General features: G+C 42.2%; 1 pseudogene; it reads left to right on the top strand.

The window, feature by feature from the left end:
- Nucleotides 1–13,582, top strand: part of LOC128657155 (zinc finger protein 260-like) — a 54,360-nt pseudogene extending 40,778 nt beyond the window's left edge.
- The last annotated feature ends 10,456 nt before the right edge of the window (nucleotides 13,583–24,038 follow it).

Genomic DNA, 24,038 nt, shown 5'->3' with positions numbered 1-24,038 from the left:
GGAGATTAAACGCCTAATTTTATCCAAGCGGGGGTTTTCTGATTCGATCATAGAGAACATGATTCGGGCACGTAAACCTGTTACTAGAAGGATTTACCATAAGATTTGGTGTAAATATCTCTATTGGTTTGAAGCCAAGGGTTACTCATGGAGTAAAGTTAGGATTCCTAGAATTTTGTCTTTTCTTCAAGAAGGTTTGGAGAAAGGTTTATCGATGAGTTCCCTAAAGGGTCAGATCTCGGCCTTATCTATTTTGTTACACAAACGTCTGGCGGGTGTCCCAGATGTTCAATCCTTTTGTCAGGCCTTAGTTAGGATCAGGCTTGTGTTTAAACCAGTTACTCCTCCATGGATTCTTAATCTTGTTCTCAAAGTTTTTCAAGGGGCTCCATTTGAGCCTATGCATTCCTTAAATATATATATATATTTTAATAACTTTATTTATAGCAAATAAGAACAAGAGATCCAATACATACATGACAAATAACAAAGAAGAGTAGAATGACAAAAGACCTTTGTTGGTTCCACAAAATCCATCATAATAATAGATATGAGTACAGCGAATAATAACAGGATCACTAGTTTGTCATGCAGAGGCAAGGAATCAAATGTTCCCTAATGTTGTTTATACATTAAATAAGAACAAAAGAAACAAAACCAAACAATAAATATATAACACTTACCCGGAGCGCCTCCAGCTCACTCAGCAGACCAGTGCTCAGGAAAAAAGAAGAGCAATAAAAAGACAATCCAAAATACGTTTATGGTTCCTTGGGGGCCTAGTTGGGCCTAGCCATCAGATAAACACCATTTACCTCTGAGGTTCTCATTTAGAACATAAAGGCTGTTTGTTTCTAAATGGGAAAATAACTCTATATCTAACACTAGCCGGTAAAAATAATAGATAAGCCTCCCATTTGTGAAGAAATCTCTTAATCCGTTTTTCTGGGTCTCACTTTGTGTCTGCCTGTTCAATCAGCATCTGGGTGTGTATCTTACTAATTAATTGTCGGAAGGGAAGAGATCTTTCACTAGCCCATCCCGTCAGAATGACTTGTCTAGCGAGCATAAGGACTGTGATTATGAAAATGTCAAACTTATATTCTCTGTCCTTAGGGATCAAGAAAATCACATGCTGTGCTGTGAGTGTTACCTGTTCTTTTGTCACCCTTGTCAGCCAGTAAGCAGTTCTGTGCCAGAATCCTTTCAATTTGGGACAATCCCATAGCAAATGAGTCCAGTCGGTAAGTTGGTATCTACACTTGTTACAAATGTTCTTCGCCCCCGGCACCCATTTTGAACGCAGACTAGGAGTAATGTAAGCTTGATGTATGAATTTCATATGTGACTCCCTCAGCTGTGCAGAGATTGTACTTGTATGTGCCTTTCTAAAACTGGCTTTGAGGAGATCAGGGTCTATCTGTAGCTCTCTGTGATTTGACCACTTTAGTAAAATCCCCTGTACAGTAGATTCCTCAAAAAGGAAAATATCATATATGTAGGAGATTTTGTAAGATCCTTGCTTGGCTAATGCGCATACCTTTTCAATGTTAGAGGGTTCGTTAGTTAACAGCTTATCTGAAATCAACTGGTATAGGTAATGTCTACACTGAAAGTACGCAAACCTGTGTGAGTTAGGGAGACCATACATGTTACAGAAGCATTAGTTATTTTGTTGTGAAGAGCTTATTTCCCAGCAGCAATGCCTGAACCAGCAAGCCAGCGCCTAAGAAGGGCTCCAAGAAAACCGTAACAAGTATCATTTCATAAAGAGTTAACTCTTTTTTTTCAGCTTTTAGAAACTATTGCCTAAATACACATTTTTGCTGGCCTCAGCTCTAAGTTTAGGGATAACCAATCCCATTGTCTAATCACCTCTGGAGCCAGACTGCTAATTGATAAGATGAACTTGTAAACTTGTTATCTTAAGTACTGTAATCCTATTGTGGCCTGTCAAAGGACAGTGCTCTCTATCTAAATGTGTGATGGGGGATTTTGTGCTTCCCCCCCCTCTCCCCCTGGGAGTGCCCTGTGTGCATGTAACCTTAATAAAAAGCAGGCTGGGCATCCCAGTGCTGAGTTCTTGTTTGACCCTCAATCGCAGCGTTGACTCGTTTTTGTGGGCAGAAGGGTATCCTAGCTGTACTACAGCTAAGGGAGATTATTCTATATTTGCGAGACTCATATAGAATACTATGGAAAGCAGCTTCTCCCCTCTTTAGCAATAGGGATCCAGGCTACTAAGTGGTCCATCTCTCAGCGAGACTAAGGGTAACCGTAACATTTGGCGGCAGCGGCGGGATTTTCCTGGATTTCCTAGGAGAGGTACAGAACGGATGGAGAGCGCTTACGAAAAATTGAAGCGTACAACCCTAAAGGATTTACTTGAAAGCAGAGGGGGGTACGCCAGCAACCGGCCGAGGAGAGAGCTGATCGCAGAATTGAACGAACTGGATCAGAGCTTCACAATGGCGGAAACACCGACCACGATTAGTGACGAAAAAACCAGGATTGTTCGGGAAAGGCTCTCATTATACGGGCCGAACCCCTCCATGGAATTGGTACAGCAGTTGATGGCGGAGGCGGACGAGGATATACGAGAGACTCGAGCCCACAAACTCAACCTAGCGAACGCACACCGCAATGCTGTAGCCCCGCAGGTAATCATCCCTGTCGAAAATGCTGGGAGGCCCAAGATACCCTATACGGCATTTCGACCCTTTCTAGAGAGCGAGACAGGGATTGATGAATATTTGGCGGACTTCGAAAGGCAATGTGCCCTGCACCAGATTCCCAACAGAGAGTGGCCCACGATATTGTCTGGGAAACTATCCGGGCGAGCCCTGGAAGCCTTTCGTACTCTGGGTGCTAAGGAAGTGACACAGTATGAGCTAGTTAAGGAGACACTGTTGCGACGGTACGCTGTAACTCCGGACACGTATCGCCGACAGTTTCGGGGCACGGAAAAGAAGCCTAACGATACCCATATGGAATGGGCGCACCGAATGCGGAGAGCGGCAAATCACTGGCTGAGCGGAAGTAAAGCGGTGACTGGGGAGGAAATTTTACAATTGTTTCTCTTAGAACATTTTTATAATGGCATGGAACAGCAAGGGAAGGAATGGCTGCGAGACAGGCGGCCTTCTTAGAAGAAGCAGCCAAATTGGCCGATGAACATTATGACTCCCGTCTTCACGAACCCATGAACTACCGAGCTCCAGCACGGGTCGAACCCAGAGAGGTTTACCGTGCACCCCCTCGTGCTGAATTCCGAGCCCCGGTGCCCACAGGGCCCGTCCGACACTCAGGACCACCCAATAACAGCTCTGAGCGTCACAGACCGACTTGCCACCGATGCAAGCAACCAGGGCATTTCATGGCTAGCTGCCCCCTTAATACGCACCAGACACCCAGGAATTACAATTACCCCTCTGGGTCCTATCGTCCGGCCCGGGCCCTCTGTGTTAACCAAGAGGCCCCTATGGAGGGATATGTGGGGCCGCTTCACGAGGCAGACCCTGTATATGCTGCCTCAGATAACCGCCAGCACCATCGGCAGAGGGTATGGCTCGAGGGGCGATCTACCGAGGGATTGCGAGACACAGGGGCTACTATCACGCTGGTACAGAGTCATTTGGTGCCAGAGCACAAGCGATCCGGACAGACTGGCCGTTAGAGTGGCGGGGGGGGATGTGTGCAAAATTCCAACAGCTAAAGTGCATCTTGATTGGGGAGCGGGAAAGGGGGCTGTGAACGTGGGCCTAATGGATAATTTACCTGCCGAAGTACTACTGGGCAACGATTTGGGCCCCATGACTTCTGCCTATGCTCCAGTATGCAACAACGAGGCGGACCCAGTGACTACACGGGCCCAAGCCCGGACGGAGCGAGAGCTCTCACCAGTGCGGGAGACACAGGTAAGACCTACCCCGACCTTGCCTGACAGGTTAGGCCCCATACCCTGGGACACCCCAGATGCTTTCGAGGCAGAGTCTAAGACTGACCCGACCTTACAAAAGTACCGGGAACGAGCAGAGACCGGAGGGGGCGGGGCAGATAACGAAACATTCTTATGGGAAAAAGGGAAACTATACCGCTGGACAGAGAAAAGGGGACAGCGTAGGCGACAGCTGGTAGTGCCCCACAAATACCGTCAAGAAATCCTCAAAATAGGCCACGACATCCCCTTAGCAGGCCACCTAGCCGTTACCCGTACCCTACACCGCATTACTCACACGTTCTTTTGGCCAGGGGTGCACTCTGACGTTAGAACTTACTGTAACACCTGCGATGTGTGTCAACGAGTAGGAAGGCGAGGCGATCACCCTAAAGCCCAGCTAGTAAATATGCCCATTGTAGAGGAACCCTTCAGCCGGGTTGCTATTGACCTAGTGGGACCACTGGCTACCCCTAGTCCCTCCGGTAAGCGCTACATTCTTACCGTAGTGGACTACGCTACCAGGTACCCAGAGGCTGTCGCCCTATCCAACATACAAGCGGATACGGTAGCGAATGCACTAGTACAGGTGTTCTCCCGGGTAGGATTTCCAAAAGAAATCCTATCCGACCGAGGCACCCAATTTACGGCTGAATTAACCCAACAACTCTGGCAGGTTTGCAAAATTAAGTCCCTCCTGAGCTCCCCATACCACCCCCAGACGAACGGGCTGTGTGAGAGGTTCAATGGGACCCTCAAGCAAATGCTCAAGACGTTCACTCAGGAATACCGAGACTGGGAATGCTTCCTGCCGCACCTCCTATTTGCTTATCGGGAGGTGCCCCAGGAAACGACAGGGTTCTCTCCCTTCGAGTTGCTCTACGGAAGAAAGGTACGGGGACCCCTAAACCTGATCCGGGAGCACTGGGAGGGAGAGATGGAGGCTGACGGTGTCCCCATTGTGCCATACGTGCTGGAACTCAGGGACCGAATGGAGCAATTAGCCAAATCCGTGCGGGCTAATCTCCAGTTGGCCCAGAGAAGACAGAAAGTATGGTACGATCGGGGGGCCCGAAAGAGAATCTTCACCATAGGACAAAAGGTGTTAGTACTTAAGCCGGTGAAGACAGACAAATTGCAGGCGTCCTGGCAGGGTCCCTACCAGATCGTAGAGAAAAGGGGAGACACCACTTATGTGATAGCTAGCTGCCACGACAACAATCTTAGAAAGACATTCCATGTAAACATGCTCAAGGAATATTTTGAGCGACCAGAGAACGTGACGGCCGTATGTTGTTCCCCTCAGGAAGACCCCGACAGTTTACCCATTCCAGACCTAATAGAAAAGAGTCTCCCCACAGGTATAGTGGCGCAGGTTCAGATAGGGGACCGACTTAGCCCCACTGAAAGGGAGCAGCTCAACCAACTCCTCCAGTCCAAACACCTCACCTTCTCCCCGAAGCCAGGGTACACTACTTTAACCACCCACCAGGTAGATACTCCGGGACAAGCTCCCTTGCGCCAGGCTCCGTACCGAATCCCCGAAGCAGTTAGGACAGGAATGAAGAAGGAGATCGATGAGATGCTCCAGCTCAGGGTAATTGAGCCCTCCGATAGTCCATGGGCCTCCCCAGTTGTCTTGGTGCCCAAGAAAGATGGGACCACCCGGTTCTGTGTAGACTATCGGAGGCTCAATGAAAATACTGTGACGGACGCTTACCCTATGCCCAGGGTAGACGAGCTACTCGATCGTATAGCCAGGAGAAATTACCTGACCACTATTGACCTCTGCAAAGGTTACTGGCAGATTCCCCTGGCCCCGGAGGCTATCCCCAAGTCGGCATTCGTCACCCCATTCGGCTTATATCAGTTTAGGGTAATGCCGTTTGGGATGAAGAATGCCCCAGCTACATTCCAGCGCTTGGTGGATAGGCTCCTGGATGGCTTCCAGAGTTTTGCTTGCGCCTACCTGGACGACATAGCAATCCACAGTGAGTCCTGGGAGGACCACTTAGCTCATGTGGGAATGGTTCTGGATCAGATCCGGGCTGCTGGCCTGACTCTGAAGCCAGAAAAATGCCACTTTGGGATGGCCGAGGTACAGTACCTGGGTCACCGGGTGGGGTGTGGAAAGCAGCGACCAGAGCCGGCCAAAATAGAAGCTGTCGCCAATTGGCCCACCCCCATCACTAAGACTCAGGTCCTAGCCTTCCTGGGCACGGCAGGGTACTATAGACGGTTCGTACCAGACTACAGCACACTTGCCAAACCCCTGACTGACTTGACCAAGAAGAACTTACCTCGACAGGTCCTGTGGTCTCCCCACTGTGAAACGGCTTTCCAGGCTCTCAAAAATGCTCTAATTAACGCTCCTGTCTTGGCGGCCCCAGCCCTTAACAAACGTTTTATCGTCCATACAGACGCTTCCATGTTCGGGCTGGGAGCTGTCCTCAGCCAAGTAGGCGAAGATGGAGGGGAGCATCCAGTTGCCTACATCAGCCGGAAGCTCCTGCCCCGCGAAGTCAGCTATGCAGCGGTCGAAAAGGAGTGTTTGGCTTTGGTGTGGGCATTAAAGAAATTGACTCCCTATTTATATGGTCAGGAGTTCACTCTGGTCACCGACCATAACCCGTTGGTGTGGCTGAACCGGGTCTCTGGAGATAACGGCAGGCTATTACGTTGGAGCTTATCGTTGCAACCCTTCAATTTCACCATTACTTACTGACCTGGGAAACAGAATGGCAACGCCGACGGGTTGTCCAGACAAACAGACCTCAGCCCCAAATAACCAGCGGTCTGGACAGCCTTAGTCTGCCCCGAAAAGGGGTCAGACCGTGTTTGCCAGAGTGTTCCACAGAAAGGGAGCACTGTTACAGAAGCATTAGTTATTTTGTTGTGAAGAGCTTATTTCCCAGCAGCAATGCCTGAACCAGCAAGCCAGCGCCTAAGAAGGGCTCCAAGAAAACCGTAACAAGTATCATTTCATAAAGAGTTAACTCTTTTTTTTCAGCTTTTAGAAACTATTGCCTAAATACACATTTTTGCTGGCCTCAGCTCTAAGTTTAGGGATAACCAATCCCATTGTCTAATCACCTCTGGAGCCAGACTGCTAATTGATAAGATGAACTTGTAAACTTGTTATCTTAAGTACTGTAATCCTATTGTGGCCTGTCAAAGGACAGTGCTCTCTATCTAAATGTGTGATGGGGGATTTTGTGCTCCCCCCCCCTCTCCCCCTGGGAGTGCCCTGTGTGCATGTAACCTTAATAAAAAGCAGGCTGGGCATCCCAGTGCTGAGTTCTTGTTTGACCCTCAATCGCAGCGTTGACTCGTTTTTGTGGGCAGAAGGGTATCCTAGCTGTACTACAGCTAAGGGAGATTATTCTATATTTGCGAGACTCATATAGAATACTATGGAAAGCAGCTTCTCCCCTCTTTAGCAATAGGGATCCAGGCTACTAAGCGGTCCATCTCTCAGCGAGACTAAGGGTAACCGTAACAATACACATTTTGCAATTCCTGAAAAGATGTATTTGCTAAAGTTAGTGGGTTGAAGAGTTGGTGAAGCTTAATGAGATGTTTTCGTTGCCATACAGCAAACACCTCTGTCGTGTATCCCGGAAGGAAGTGTAAGTTGTCTTGAATCGGTAAATATTTGCTCACTGAGTTCTGCACCCCCCATAGTTTACAAATCTTGGACCATGCCCTCAGGGGATCCCTAAAAAATATATGGGATTGTATACAAGGGGGAAGAGAGTTGAAGTTTGCAGGAGGCAGAAATGCCAAATGTATTGGTTTAATGAGGCTAGTCTCTAGGTTAGGGATGGTAAAGTGATTGTTGCCCACAAGCCAATCCAATGTGATCTTAGACAGGGCGGCCCAATTGTTCCACATTATATTTGGGAGGCGAAGCCCACCCCTACACAATGGCATTGACAAATACGATCTGCTTATCCTATGTTTTTTACCCTGCCATATGAACAATCCAAGAGAGGCCTGGAGTGAGTCAGTGTCTTGTTGAGTGAGGAGGAGGGGTAACATCTGTAGAGGGTAGAGTAGCTTAGGCAGAGCAACCATTTTAAAAAGGTGAACCCTGCCAGAGAGGGAGAGGGGAAGCCTCGCCCAGCTCAGGAGCATTTGTTTGATGTTAGCAATAATGTCACTAAAATTGAGGTGGTACAACTTAGAAGGGTTGACATGTATCCATATCCCTAGATATTTGAAAAGGCCCTCCGTAAACCTTGAGACCGGTGTCTGTCAATGTAGTTTTGTGGGAGTTCTGCAACCAGGTAACTTCGGACTTATCGATATTGATCTTATAGCCCGAAAAGGTCCCAAAATTGTTAATAATATCTAGGAGTGGTTGTAGATTGTTGAGGGGGTTATCCACAAAGCATTCCTTAGATATTAAGTTGTTATCTTGGAAGGTTTTATTTCTTGTTGCTATTTCCTATGCTTGTAGAGTATCAGAGCTCTCTGCGTTACAGTACAAGTCTCCTTACCTTTTTTTCCATTCAGATAAGGTAGTTTTACGTACTAAGTTAGGATTTCTTCCTAAGGTTGTTTCTAACAGGAACATTAATCAGGAGATTGTTGTTCCTTCTTTGTGTCCTAATCCTTCTTCTCAGAAGGAACGTCTTCTACACAATTTGGACGTGGGCCGTGCTTTAATGTTTTACTTGCAGGCGACTAAGGACTTTCGTCAGTCGTCTTCTTTGTTTGTCACTTTTTCAGTAAAACGTAAGGGACAGAAAGCTACAGCAACTTCTCTTTCTCTTTGGCTGAAGAGTATCATACGTTTTGCTTATGAGACAGCAGCCTCTTGAGAGAGTTATGGATCATTCCACAAGGGCTGTTGCTTCCTCATGGGCATTCAAAAATAAAGCTTCTGTGGAACAGATTTGCAAGGCTGCACACTTTTTCAAAATTCTATAAATTTGACACTTTTGCCTCGGCTGAGGCCGCTTTTGGGAGAAAAGTTCTTCAAGCCTTCCGTTTAGGTTCCCTGTCTTGTCCCTTCCGTATCATCTGTGTACTCTAGCTTTGGTATTGGATCCTATTAGTAATTAAGATGATCCGTGGACTCATCGTGTCTTAAAAAAGAAAAGAAAATTCATGCTTACCTGATAAATTTATTTCTTTTTTGACACGATGAGTCCACGGCCCGCCCTGTTCTTGTAAGACAGGTTTTTTGATTTTTATAAACGCCAGACACCTCTGCACCTAGGCTTTTCCTTTCTTTCCTTAACTTCGGTCGAATGACTGGAGTGGGAGGGAAGGGAGGAGCTATTTAACAGCTCTGCTGTGGTGCTCTTTGCCGCCTCCTGCTGACCAGGAGATGAATATCCCATTAGTAATTAAGATGATCCGTGGACTCATCGTGTCAAAAAAGAAATACATTTATCAGGTAAGCATAAGTTTTTGATACAATTACATTTTCTTTTTAGCAGCTCTAATTCCTGTTGGCTGATTCAAAATTTTCAGCCAATAGGAATGGAAGGGACGCCATCTTGAATTGTGTACCTTGCATTAAAGATTCAGTGTACGGCGGAGACCATATGAAGAGGATGCTCCACCTCGGATGTCTTTAGGATGGACCCGCTCTGCGCCACCGGGATCAAGATAGAAGATGCCGTCTGGATGAAGATTGAAGAGGCTGCCTGGATGAAGATTGAAGAGGCCGTCTGGATGAAGACTTCTCTCCGCTTGGATGAGGACTTTGCCACCGGGGTGAAGATTGAAGAGGCCGTCTGGATGAAGACTTCTCTCCGCTTGGATGAGGACTTTGCCACCGGGGTGAAGATTGAAGAGGCCACCTGGATGAGGACTTCGCCGCTGGGATGAAGATTGTTCAAGCGGGACTTCAAAAACTGTAAGTGGATCGTTGGGGGTTAATGTTAGGCTTTTTAAGTTTTTTGGGGATTTTTTTTTTTTTTTTTAGGGTTTGGGCAGTAAAATAGCTAAATGCCCTTTTAGGGCAATGGATAGCTTAGCTTTTTTAGATTTAGGTTTTTTATTTTGGGGGGATGGTTGGGTGGTGGGTTTTACTGTTGGGGGTCTTTGTATTTTTTTTTTTTTACAGGTAAAAGAGCTAATATCTTTGGGGCAATGCCCCACAAAAGGCCCTTTTAAGGGTCTTTGGTAGTTTATTGTAGGCTAGGGGTTTTTTTTATTTTGGGTGGGCTTTTTTATTTTGATAGGGCTATTAGATTAGGTGTAATTCTTTTTTTATTTTGGATAATTTTGTTTGTTATTTGCTGTAATTTAGTGTTTGTTATTTTTTGTAACTTAGTAGTATTTTTTTGTAATTAGATACTTTGTAATTTTTAGAGTAGTGTTAGGATTTTTTTAATGGTAGTTTAGTTTTTTTTTTAATTGGTAGTTAGTTTAATATTAATTTAATAGTTATATTACTTTAATTGTTAGTTTAAACTTAGTTTTTTTTAATTTGACAGGTAAGTTTTAATTTAAAAACTACTGCTGTAATACCTACATATCCAGCTCCAGGGGGCGCTAAGATATATTATGGCACAGAAACGTTATTATTATAACATATATAACAATAGTATGTATACAGATGTATATATAATTTATATTAGTGCCTTAACTGAGTCCTTTAATGTCAATAGGATCGGATGTAAGATGACGTCCAAAAAGATTGTTCACTATGATTAAAGTGCAGGTATGCAGAGTGCGGGCAGCGCCTCTCATGGGCAACAAAGAAATCCAAAAATCTGTGAGAAAAATCACAAAGAGGGCGCCTCCTAGTGCAATATTGCAGTGGTGCTGACAACTGACAATTATTGTATTAAAATAATACTCACAAGGGTTTGGCTGTGTACTAAATGATGCAGGCTGGGGACTCACAGTGGTCCAGCAACACTGATCCGACCATCGGATAAACAGGAATACACAGGAACTCCAGGTGGTGGGAGAAGCAATAGATGCTCAGGCTTCCAATAGATACAACAAATATTTATTAAAATCTTATAAAAACAATGGGTATAGTGTGCACCCAATAAAGTTAAAAAAACAACAATAGTGGAAATAGTGGTAACAGATTGCAACGCGTTTCTCAGCTTGTCTAGCTGCTTACTCAGGCATCTGTTAACAATAAGGAAGCTTTAGATTTAAAACCTGATACAGAGCCCATATGCTCCTCCCTGCACCTGATAAACAGGTGTGACAAATCAACGATCTACCTAATTAATATGTGTCATATGATACCCTGAACAAAGAATAGTACATGTTATTTTCAAACAACCTGTAATCCTTTTAAAAAACATTACAAAAAGTCCTAAACAGTTAAACAACTGGTGCCAGAGTTCCTCTACCAAATGTTTGAAACACCAGTGAATGCCTATAGTGCAACCACATACCTCATAGGAGTTCCCCTTCCTAGGCAAACCTCAATGTTTCACTGATATGTAAGTAAATATATACAATCATATCTGGCGTCTGTTCATTTCCCTCAGGAGATATTGATGCCAATATGCGCTTATGTTAATCTAAGCTTTGTTGGTGATAATATTTTTTCGGTAGATGTGATACTTATATGTTTATGATGGGGCCGTTTTACTTTTCTTTTGTTGTTTTAGAGTTATCCTTGTTTTAACTACAAGCACACAAGAAGTAGTTATAAAGATTTGTTTTGGGACTAAAATAATTGTATTACTGAAATTTTCTGAGATCACAATTTTAAAAGGCTCTAAATAATACATTTAAGAAAAATAATAGGAACAAAATTACAACATTAATTTTAATTTAGTTCAGTGATTGGTGTATATGGTATATTTGTGAGTCCTTTAAAAATAGTCACTGATGTCCAGTAAACTGTTGTTAAGCCTTAGCATGGAGCAGGGTAAAGGTGTAGGGGTTACGGAACGTCCCCTACCTTTGTAGTATACACTAACTTAGAACAGTTAAAATTTCTCATGATTAAATATTTATTAATAAATAACGTTACTTCCGTTGTCTTTCTTATTGACAGGTGAATTCACAAACCACAATAATCCTAGTCATGATCAGAGTGCAGATGCTTCTTTAAATCTTCATCAAAGAAGCCAAGTGGGAAATTTATGTTCTATATGTGGGACATGTTTTAACCGTAAAGGGAATCTTGTTGTTCATCAGAAAATTCATACAGGAGAAAAAAAAAAGTCATGTTCTGTATGTGGGAAATGTTTTACTCGGAAGTCGTATCTTATTGTCCATCAGAAAATTCATAGAGGAGAGAAAGAATTTTCATGTTCTGACTGTGGGAAATGTTTTACTCAGAAATCAAATCTTATTACGCATCAGAAAATTCATACAGGAGAGAGAGCATTTTCATGTTCTGACTGTGGGAAATGTTTTACTCGGAAACCATATCTTATTGATCATCAGAAAAGTCATACAGGAGAGAGAGCATTTTCATGTTCTGACTGTGGGAAATGTTTTACTCGGAAACCACATCTTATTCGTCATCAGAAAATTCATACAGGAGAGAGAGCATTTTCATGTTCTGACTGTGGGAAATGTTTTACTTGGAAACCACATCTTATTCGTCATCAGAAAATTCATACAGGTGAGAGAGCATTTTCATGTTCTGACTGTGGGAAATGTTTTACTCGGAAACCACATCTTACTGATCATCAGAACATTCATACAGGAGAGAGAGCATTTTCTTGTTCTGACTGTGGGAAATGTTTTACTCGGAAACCACATCTTATTCGTCATCAGAAAATTCATACAGGAGAGAGAGCATTTTCATGTTCTGAGTGTGGGAAATGTTTTACTCAGAAATCAAATCTTATTACGCATCAGAAAATTCATACAGGAGAGAGAGGATTTTCATGTTCTGACTGTGGGAAATGTTTTACTCTAAAATCATATCTCATTGATCATCAGAAAATTCATACAGGAGAGAGAGCATTTTCATGTTCTGACTGTGGGAAATGTTTTACTCGGAAACCACATCTTATTCGTCATCAGAAAATTCATACAGGAGAGAGAGCATTTTCATGTTCTGACTGTGGGAAATGTTTTACTCAGAAATCAAATCTTATTACGCATCAGAAAATTCATACAGGAGAGAGAGGATTTTCATGTTCTGACTGTGGGAAATGTTTTACTCGGAAACCACATCTTATTCGTCATCAGAAAATTCATACAGGAGAGAGAGGATTTTCATGTTCTGACTGTGGGAAATGTTTTACTCGGAAACCACATCTTATTCGTCATCAGAAAATTCATACAGGAGAAAGAGCATTTTCATGTTCTGAGTGAGGGAAATATTTTACTCTAAAGTAAAATCTTACTAAGCATCAGAAAAGTCATATTAAATGAAATAAGAACATAACCACTTAAAGGACCTCTCATTGCAGAAGAATTGCATAATAAACAAGTGCATAATAAAAAGACAATTATTTAACACCTACTCTGAATTTCAAATAAGCAGTTGATTTTCTTCTGACAAATTAATTTTTCTCCCATTTTCCGGCACCCTGTATCATGTGACAGACATCAGCCAATCACAGACTAGTATGCATAAACCCTGTGAGCTTGTGCACATGCTCAGTAGGATCTTGTTCCCCAGAAAGTGTGAAGATAATTTGATAATGGAAGTACATTGTAAAGTGTCTTTAAACTTTTATGATTCAGAAAGAGCATGCAGTTTTTTTTTACTTGAGTTTCCCTTTAAGAGAAGAGTGGCATGTAGTTATCACCCACACAATAACTAGTAATGATAATGACTACATGTTATCCTTGGGGGGGGGGGCGCTTTTGAAGTAGTTTGAGGCTCCTTCTGCACTGCAAGAATTTACTAGGTGGCTTACTGTATTTGTCATACCTGGGGGCATCATGAGTCCCTAAATTGGTTTTAATAGCCAAGTGATCACATGGCACAAATAAAATGCCCTGTTGATGAAGCCGTCTTTGCAATTTAGGTACTGTTGAAGGCATTCTAGTCAGTTTATCACTGAGGTGACAGAGTTCGGAATTTAAATTGACCAGTTGTTTAGGATATGCCCCTATGTTATTATAAAAAATGCAAAAGCCCTTGTCTGGAATAGGAGTGCCCCCCTTGTTGCTTAAAATGATAACACTACATTTTTTTTTTCATTTTTGATGTTTAATTGCAAAATTATATATTATAAATATATTCTCTATTTATGCTATGATCCAGAACAGTTTTGACTAGAGTTGAGAAAAAAAAAACTATTTTTACACTGTATTGTTTATGACCTTGTTTATTAAAATGGTTATAAAAACAAAAATATGCTTTTTTTTTTTACCTTTTGATGCATAGTGCTCATATAAAATAATAGTATAGTTTGGGTGTGTTTATCATTGGAAAATTACTTCTAGTAGGGCTTAATTAAATGTAAGCAGATTTTAAAAGCTCAAAACATCTCAACACAGGGGTGTAAAATGGTTCCGCAGCTAAGGGGTGAACACGACATGAAACACATTGAAATATAAAATATTTAATTGTGTTTATTAGGACTACTTTGTAATATACTTTCATTTTTTCATTTGTGTGGATCCATGGATGTAATAACCACTGTAATAAGGATAATTAAGACACCTCCTTTAGCAACCACATGATCAAACCAAACAGGTATGTTTAGTTCAGTGGAGTAAATAGCTCTATTTGTGTCCATCAAGCTGAAGAAGCCATTTATATTTTTATGGGCCGAAAAACATCTTATCCTAACCTGTACAACATTCAGGTGAACCAGAGACCTTATTGCCTTAACACAGCTCACCATTCCTTTGATATTGTGGGTGTTGTTGTAATCTTAAAGAAACTCATTACACATGATCACAAAATACTGCTATACTCTTCTGGTGACATAAATAAGCCTGATCCAGAAACCATTTGTTACATATCCATTTTATCTGGGGGGTCTATGGAAAATTGTGTACCATATGATATCTAATAAAATTTAATTGGGAGGGTAGTGCCAGCCACTAAAGCATCAGGACACAGTTTGAAGGAGCTCCTGTTCCATTTTACCTACTTGGTTTAGTTAGCATATCCATGTGAAGTTTTATTCCAGCAAGTCTGAAAGCATGTAACAAATCTTCATACCTGACCTATGTTCTTTAGTGAAACTGTGTGGTTCCCAAGAGAGTCCATTACTTCTGCAACGTTGCCTATTTGTTTCGATCAACGATGACCAGAGTCTATGCTGCCACACATTACCTCCCAGGAGACTGGGTTATCGAGCAGTGAGACTCATAATAGCATAAGTAAAATTGCATCACATATTTAGCTGCAGACTTATATTTTAAACTTGAGCACTCCCTGAAAGGTTTCCAGAAATTTTCCAGAGCTATTTAGTTCATCTTTGATGGTTTTGAGAGGAGGGTCTGCAAGAGTATTGATCGCCTAGTTTTATGTTGTTGGGGCGGGAGAAAGCGATTTAGCCCCTACTTCTGAGGTGGCTGGGGAAGACACCAATCCGCTATACAGCATAGAAAACAACTTCAGATTTCCTGCACTAAGACCTCTGGATAACATGTCACGGGTTCCTAAAACCAGGAATGTAGAACAAAGTACACTTAAGCAACCCCCCAAGATTCCTTCTTTGCCCCCCCCCCGTACTACAGAAAAGTTTGTAAACTTTGCTGAGAATGGCTTAGAGCTGGAAGAAGGGTCACCTGTCAGTTTGCTATCTACAGACAGGGGGATGTTACTTGGGAGTGTAATGATTTGGTACACTTTTGATATTCCGAGGACAGCGGCCGGCTCCCTGGATCGCCAACTGGATACACTCCAAAAAGGGACAGTTGCAACTATGGGAGGGTGGGACCAACACAACCTAAACTGTTCTGGCAGTCCTTTGTAACAGTGTCATCTGTGAAATTTTTATGATACCCTTTATTGCACTTGACTGGAGGAAATATAATGGGCCTGAGATCCTGGAGGTCTTGCATATGGTAAGTCCGTCTGTATTTCTCCCAAGAGATTGCTTTCCTTTGTTAACACGGCAGGCTCCTTGAAACCCAGCTATTTTTTTATAATGGCTAAACGTTTAATTCTTTAAGCCTTTAATTGCTCTATATATTTTTTTTAGCTCTGCAGCTTTTTAGTGACTCTTAGAGCTGTTAAATGAGTTAACCCCTCATTAATGTTTGGAGACTATCCATTGCTTTAAATCAGGGGTTTTCAAGGTCTTATGCTATGGGCCTCCCCTCTTACAAAATTTATGAGACAGCAACTCCCCCCCCCCCCCCCATCAAAACATTTTTACTTAATTTTTTTCTCTTGTAAATTGTAATATTTATTTCTCCTGTTAAGTGTAGTCAGTCCACGGGTCATCATTACTTCTGGGATATTAACTCCTCCCCAACAGGAAGTGCAAGAGGATCACCCAAGCAGAGCTGCTATATAGCTCCTCCCCTCTACGTCACACCCAGTCATTCTCTTGCACCCAACTAATAGATAGGATGTGTGAGAGGACTGTGGTGATTATACTTAGTTTTTATACCTTCAATCAAAAGTTTGTTATTTTAAACAGCACCGGAGTCTGTTGTTCCTTCTCAGGTAGAATTTGAAGAAGAATCTACCTGAGTTTTTGTATGATCTTAGTCGGAGTAACTAAGATTAATTTTGCTGTTCTCGGCCATTCTGAGGAGTGAGGTAAACTTCAGATCAGGGGACAGCGGGCAGGTTCACCTGCAAAGAGGTATGTTGCAGTATATTATTTTCTGAGGAATGGAATTGACTGAGAAAATACTGCCAATACCGATATAATGTAAGTTCAGCCTTAAATGCAGTAGTAGCAACTGGTATCAGGCTGTTATGTATATATATATATGTTTTCACTTCAGTATTCTGGGGAATGGCACTTCACTGGGACAATACTGTATGCATATAACTTTTAGCCTAACTTGCAGTGGGAACGACTAGCAGCAGGCTTTTTAATGATATTTCATATTATTATATTTTAAACGTTTGCTGGCATGTTAAATCGTTTAATTATCTGAGGTACTTGGTGAAAAATTGTTTTGGGCACTATTTTCCACATGGCTGTCGTTTATTTTAAATTTAAAACAGTTCACTGAACTTCCCTCACTGTTGTGTGTGAGGGGAGGGGCCTTTTTTTGGCGCTTTTGCTACGCATCAGAAATTCAGTCACAAGTCTGTTTTCTCTCCCTGCATTCAGTGGCTCAATGCATGGAGGTAATCGGCTTAATGGTAGCGGCAATGGACATAGTACCCTTTGCACGCCTACATCTCAGACCGCTGCAATTGTGCATGCTAAGTCAGTGGAATGGGGATTACTCAGATTTGTCCCCTACTCTGAATCTGGATCAAGAGACCAGAAATTCTCTTCTATGGTGGCTTTCTCGGCCACATCTGTCCAGGGGGATGCCCTTCAGCAGGCCAGATTGGACAATTGTAACAACAGACGCCAGCCTACTAGGTTGGGGCGCTGTCTGGAATTCCCTGAAGGCTCAGGGATCATGGACTCAGGAGGAGAGTCTCCTTCCAATAAACATTCTGGAATTGAGAGCAGTTCTCAATGCCCTTCTGGCTTGGCCTCAGTTAACATCTCGGAGGTTCATCAGGTTTCAGTCGGACAACATCACGACTGTAGCTTACATCAACCATCAAGGAGGGACAAGAAGCTCCCTAGCGATGATGGAAGTATCAAATATAATTCGCTGGGCAGAGTCTCACTCTTGCCACCTGTCAGCGATCCACATTCCGGGAGTGGAGAACTGGGAGGCGGATTTCCTAAGTCGTCAGACTTTTCATCCGGGGGAGTGGGAACTTCATCCGGAGGTCTTTGCCCAAATACTTCGACGATGGGGCAAACCAGAGATAGATCTCATGGCGTCTCGCCTGAACGCCAAGCTTCCTTGTTACGGGTCCAGGTCCAGGGACCCGGGAGCGGTCCTGGTAGATGCTTTGACAGCACCTTGGACCTTCGGGATGGCTTATGTGTTTCCACCCTTCCCGATGCTTCCTCGATTGATTGCCAGGATCAAACAGGAGAGAGCATCAGTGATTCTAATAGCGCCTGCGTGGCCACGCAGGACCTGGTATGCAGATCTGGTGGACATGTCATCCTGTCCACCTTGGTCTCTGCCTCTGAGACAGGACCTTCTGATTCAGGGTCCTTTCAAACATCAAAATCTAATTTCTCTGAAGCTGACTGCTTGGAAATTGAACGCTTGATTTTATCAAAGCGTGGATTTTCGGAGTCAGTAATTGATACCTTAATACAGGCTAGGAAACCTGTTACCAGAAAGATTTACCATAAAATATGGCGTAAATACTTACATTGGTGCGAATCCAAGAGTTACTCATGGAGTAAGTTTAGGATTCCTAGGATATTGTCTTTTCTACAAGAAGGTTTAGAAAAGGGTTTATCTGCTAGTTACTTAAAGGGACAGATCTCAGCTCTGTCCATTCTTTTACACAAACGTCTGTCAGAAGTTCCAGACGTTCAGGCTTTTTGTCAGGCTTTGGCCAGAATTAAGCCTGTGTTTAAAACTGTTGCTCCACCATGGAGCTTAAATTTAGTTCTTAACGTTTTACAGGGTGTTCCGTTTGAACCCCTTCATTCCATTGATATCAAATTGTTATCTTGGAAAGTTCTGTTTTTGATGGCTATTTCCTCGGCTCAAAGAGTCTCTGAGTTATCGGCCTTACATTGTGATTCTCCTTATCTGATTTTTCATTCAGACAAGGTAGTTCTGCGTACTAAACCTGGGTTCTTACCTAAGGTAGTCACTAATAGGAATATCAATCAAGAGATTGTTGTTCCATCATTGTGTCCTAACCCTTCTTCAAAGAAGGAACGACTTCTACACAATCTGGATGTAGTCCGTGCCCTGAAATTTTATTTACAGGCAACTAAAGATTTTCGCCAAACTTCTTCCCTGTTTGTCGTTTATTCTGGACAGAGGAGAGGTCAAAAAGCTTCTGCTACCTCTCTCTCCTTTTGGCTTCGTAGCATAATACGTTTAGCCTATGAGACTGCTGGACAGCAGCCTCCTGAAAGAATTACAGCTCATTCTACTAGAGCTGTGGCTTCCACTTGGGCCTTTAAGAATGAGGCCTCTGTTGAACAGATTTGCAAGGCTGCAACTTGGTCTTCTCTTCATACTTTTTCCAAATTTTACAAATTTGACACTTTTGCTTCTTCGGAGGCTGTTTTTGGGAGAAAGGTTCTTCAGGCAGTGGTTCCTTCCGTATGAAGATCCTGCCTGTCCCTCCCGTCATCCGTGTACTTTAGCTTTGGTATTGGTATCCCAGAAGTAATGATGACCCGTGGACTGACTACACTTAACAGGAGAAAACATAATTTATGCTTACCTGATAAATTCCTTTCTCCTGTAGTGTAGTCAGTCCACGGCCCGCCCTGTTTTTTATGGCAGGTCTAAATTTTTAAATTATACTCCAGTCACCACTGCACCCTATAGTTTCTCCTTTCTCATTTGGTTCTCGGTCGAATGACTGGGTGTGACGTAGAGGGGAAGAGCTATATAGCAGCTCTGCTTGGGTGATCCTCTTGCACTTCCTGTTGGGGAGGAGTTAATATCCCAGAAGTAATGATGACCCGTGGACTGACTACACTACAGGAGAAAGGAATTTATCAGGTAAGCATAAATTATGTTTTTTAGATTTAAAGTGAGGGTAAACAATGTATTTATCGATGCTGCCATTATAAAGTTTAGCAAAAATTAACTAAAAGTATTTCCAAACCCTTATTTTTTTTTTACATATTTTCTTAGTGGTCATGTGCGCTGTAAAACCGGCCCTGCTCTTTTGTCCTCTTTTTGTTTTTTGTTGGTTTTTTTTGTTTGTTTTTTTTAATCATCATCCACCAATCCTAAACTGAGTCAGCTGCCTGGCAGTTTTCTGTGAGTAAACGGACCGGAAAATCATGCATCCGTATTACTGCTCTCTATTACTGCAACCCCACGAAGTCAACCATCTCGTTCATGTGAATTTTCGCTCATGCGTGCTAATTGTAGTGGGCATAACATAGTGACGCAATTGCAAACTCTGAATTGTAGATACTGTTACAATTCAGTGTTTACTTGAAAGAAAGCCAGTGACAAAATTAGAGCATGCGCTTTGTAACAAGTAGCGCATTGAGTGATGTCAGTAACTCCGCTTAGTACAGCCCAATTTTGAGACGTGCCAATAGATCAATCCACCATGTACTGTACGTCATGGAAAGGAATAATGGAGTTTCTAAGTGGGAGGAGGGAAGCTGTTGATGGACAGGTAATGAAATGTATTATTTTGAAGAAAAATAAAAAAAATTGTAAAAAAAATAATATTGCGATTAGCATCTTAAAAATTCTTAGAATACATGCATATAAAATTAGTGATAGTTTTTTGGGGTTTTTTTATTTATTTTTCAAACTTAAAGGTTTACATACATGTAACATACACAAAAAAAATAAAAAAAAAATATCATCATGTTGTCCAAAATACAATAATTGTATGGTCATATAATTGTTAGCACCAATGAACAACAATAGTGTTTTTCTCCTGAGTGATATTTGTTAATACATCTCCGTTTTAAATCTGATCTGCAAACCTCTAAGAGTTTTTTCTTTTATTATACATATATAACTACTAACTAACCAACTAAACCTTGTAACCGTTCAATAATTCAACATATTGTTTTGGTAGCCTAAGTTTCCCCATAAAGATTAATAAGCAACTGATTGTTGCTAAGTTTCACAGCAATGCCCCCAGGGGTCACCCACTCTCCTCCTCTCTCCTCTTTCAAGCTATTGTACTCTTCATGCTTCTTTTCATTCAAAGTTTAACAGCCATTCGCCTTTTAACCTTCCGTTTAGTATATATTCTGTGTTTCTTATTGGGAACAATAAGTGTACTTGTGTTTGTTGTGGTAGCGTGCGTATGAAACCCTCCCATTTGTTCATAAAGCTATGTGTCCTGAGTGTCATGTCCCCTACAGAGTCATACAATTCGATCGTCATTTGATTGATAAGGGAGTTCTTAAGTTGGGTTAATGTAGGTGTAGTCTTGGTTGTCCAGTTTTGAAACACTAGTCTTCTAGCTAAGAGAATGGTGGTGATCAGCATTTTACTTTGTTTCTGAATTCCCCTGGGAAGTTTCAAGAAAAGTATACTGTCGTCTGTTATTTCCACCCTAGATCCCCCAATGCTTTTAAGCCATTAGGCTATGGTGTTCCAATATTTGACTAGGCGTGGGCAGCGCCATATCATATGAGATAAATCAGGGTTAGGTTTGTGACACTTGGGGCAGATGTTATCTATTTGTGGTGCCCACTTCTTATAAATCCCGGGTGTAATATAGGCTTGATGTAGTAAACGAATATGTGAATCACGTAGATCTTGTGACAATGTGCCTTTTCTCAAAGTCATTATGCTATTCTGAATCATGTCAGTTGTGACTGGTTCTCCTAAAGAGGAAGCCCATTTTGTTGCAATAATCTCTGTAGTTTTGGAATTTATAGGTTCTAGCAGTAGTCTATATATTGGGGAGATTGAAAACATTCCTTGTGTAAACAATGAAACTAGTTGTCCTACTGGGCGTGTTCTTTTTAGTATGTTTTCCCCTTGTATAAGACTTTAAACATAGTGTCTCGCTTGCAAATAGGCGAAGTGGTGTGTCCGTGGTAGTGAGTATTTAGTACATAATGATGTGTAAAGCTCCTGATTGTGTCAACTGAATCATCTAAAAAGTGTTGTATATTTTGTAGTCCCTGTTGTTGCCATATTTTAAAAGGGTGAGTATTAAGCCCCGCTATAAAATTAGGGTTTCCTTGGAATGGTAAATACCTAGTGCAAGATTGTGGGATCTCAAGCCACCTACAAATTGCTCTCCATGCCTTCAAGGGTTCTATCAGCGGCAGTAGTCCACCTGTATGGTGGTGCATTTGCTGTATCGTTAAGTGAGGGAGTGCAGCCAACGTACACGGCCCCACCTGTTCTTCCTCTAAATTTTTAAAGGTGTAATGTTCTTTTTGACTTAGCCAATCTACTACAAATTTTGACAGCAATGCCCAATTATATAATTTGAGGTTAGGGAGACCCAATCCTCCATGCATCACCGAACACGTCAGTTTCTGCACACTTATTCTATGTCTCTTGTTTGCCCACACAAAATTCAAAATCCTGGCGTTAAGTGTTTTCAAATCTATGCCTTTCAACATAACTGGTAGCATCTGGAACATGTACAATAGTTTCGGGAAGGTAATCATTTTGATCAAGTTAATACGCCCCGAAAGAGAAAGCGGGAGCCCCTTCCAACCATCTATCTGATTTGTTACTTTTTGGATTAAGGGTTTGTAGTTAATCGTGTACCATTGGGCTGGATTAATCGATAATTTTATTCCCAGATATGTGAAGTGTGTACTAATGACTTTAAAGTTTAATCCAACCATATCTTGGGGGCTATTTTTGGTGAGCCATATTAGTTCTGACTTTTCTTGGTTCAGCAGGTATCCCGATATCTCGCTAAACCCCTGGATAAGCGCTAGTATCTTTGGGAGGGTATGTCTGGGCTCTGGTATAAACAGAATCATATCGTCCGCATATAATTAAAGATTGTAAAGGTTGTATTCCCTATTCTCAATCCCTGGATTTTTTCTCTAATGGCTTGGGCAAGCGGTTCTATCGCCAGGTCAAACAATAGTGGGGAAAGGGGGCATCCCTGCCTTGTGCCCCTGAACAGCTGAAAGGTGGGCGCCACTCTACCATTTATAATAACTGCTGCTACTGGGTTTTGATATAAATTTTGTATAGCTTTTAGATAGTTTCCCCTAAAACCGAATTTCTCTAAGGCCATGAATAAATACTCCCAGATTACCTTATCAAAAGCCTTTTCGGCATCTAGGGCTAACATACATGCTTTTGTTTGTAACAACTTAGTTTGGTCTTTTCTATATTTCCAAAAATGTGATAAGATTAATAGAACTTTTCTGATGTTTTTAACAGAAGATCTGCCTTTAATGAAGCCCGTTTGGTCCTCATGTATCAAGGACGGTAGAATAAGGTTTAATCTAGTTGCTAATATTTTAGTCAGGAGTTTATAATCTAGGTTCAACAGGGAAATCGGACGATATGACCCTGTTTTTAGCGGGTCTTTACCCGGCTTCAGCAGGACACTAATATGGGCTTCAGTGAATCTACAATTCGGTATAGTGTTACCCGTGATTATATTATTGTATAAGTGAGCTAGAGTTTCTGAAATTTCCCCTCTCAATAGTTTGTAAAACTCTGCCGGCATGCAGTCAGGGCCCGGGGTTTTGCCCAGTGGGAGATCTTTGATAGCCTTGCTCACCTCCTGTATTGTGATGGGAGCATTTAACCTAAGTAGTTGTTCCTCTGTAAGTGTGGGTAATTTTAGAGTGTTCCAAAATGCCTCCACCTTGGCCCCATCTATTTGTTGTGGACTGTAGAGCCCAGAATAATATTCAGAGAAGACCTGCTGAATCTTCTCTGTGTGTGAATGTATCACCCCTCCCTTCTCTATAGCTTGTATGACATTTGGTGGTCTGGCTATTCTAGTAAGCAAAGCCAAAGATCTACCTGTTTTGTTTCCAAATCTGTAAAACCTAGCCTGCATCCTCATAGTGGATTTTAATGTGCTTTGCAGGAGGACGTTATCTCTGGCTAGCTTAATTTGGTTGAAGGAATTCCTATTGCCAATATTAGGTGTTCTAAGGTACTTATTCTGTGCATTTATTAACTGACGAAGCAGTAACTGTTCCTTCATTTTAGATTTCTTACTAACCCCTGCTGCATAATTGGTAACTACCCCCCTCAAAACCGCCTTCGCTGTTTCCCAGAACAATAAGGGATTTTGTAAATGCTGTATGTTAATGTTCATGATATGCATGCCACTCGCCGATCAAATAGTTTCGTAGATTTGGATCTTTATAAAGATATGCGGGAAAGGACCATTTATTTTCACGAGGTAGATCTTTTCTCGTGTTAATAGTTAGTTTAACTGGTGCATGATCTGACAATGTCACCACATCATTTTGAATGTCTGTAATCTTAGTAGCTAAAATTCTAGAGACTAGGAAGTAATCTATACGAGATAGTGTTAACTTAGAAGGAGGGATACAAGTAAAGTCTCTGGCCT

Source organism: Bombina bombina, chromosome 4 (genome assembly GCF_027579735.1).
Source record: "Bombina bombina isolate aBomBom1 chromosome 4, aBomBom1.pri, whole genome shotgun sequence".
Classification (NCBI taxonomy): domain Eukaryota; kingdom Metazoa; phylum Chordata; class Amphibia; order Anura; family Bombinatoridae; genus Bombina; species Bombina bombina.
Note: the sequence above shows the minus strand (reverse complement) of the source record. Positions and strands in the feature narration are given on the sequence as shown.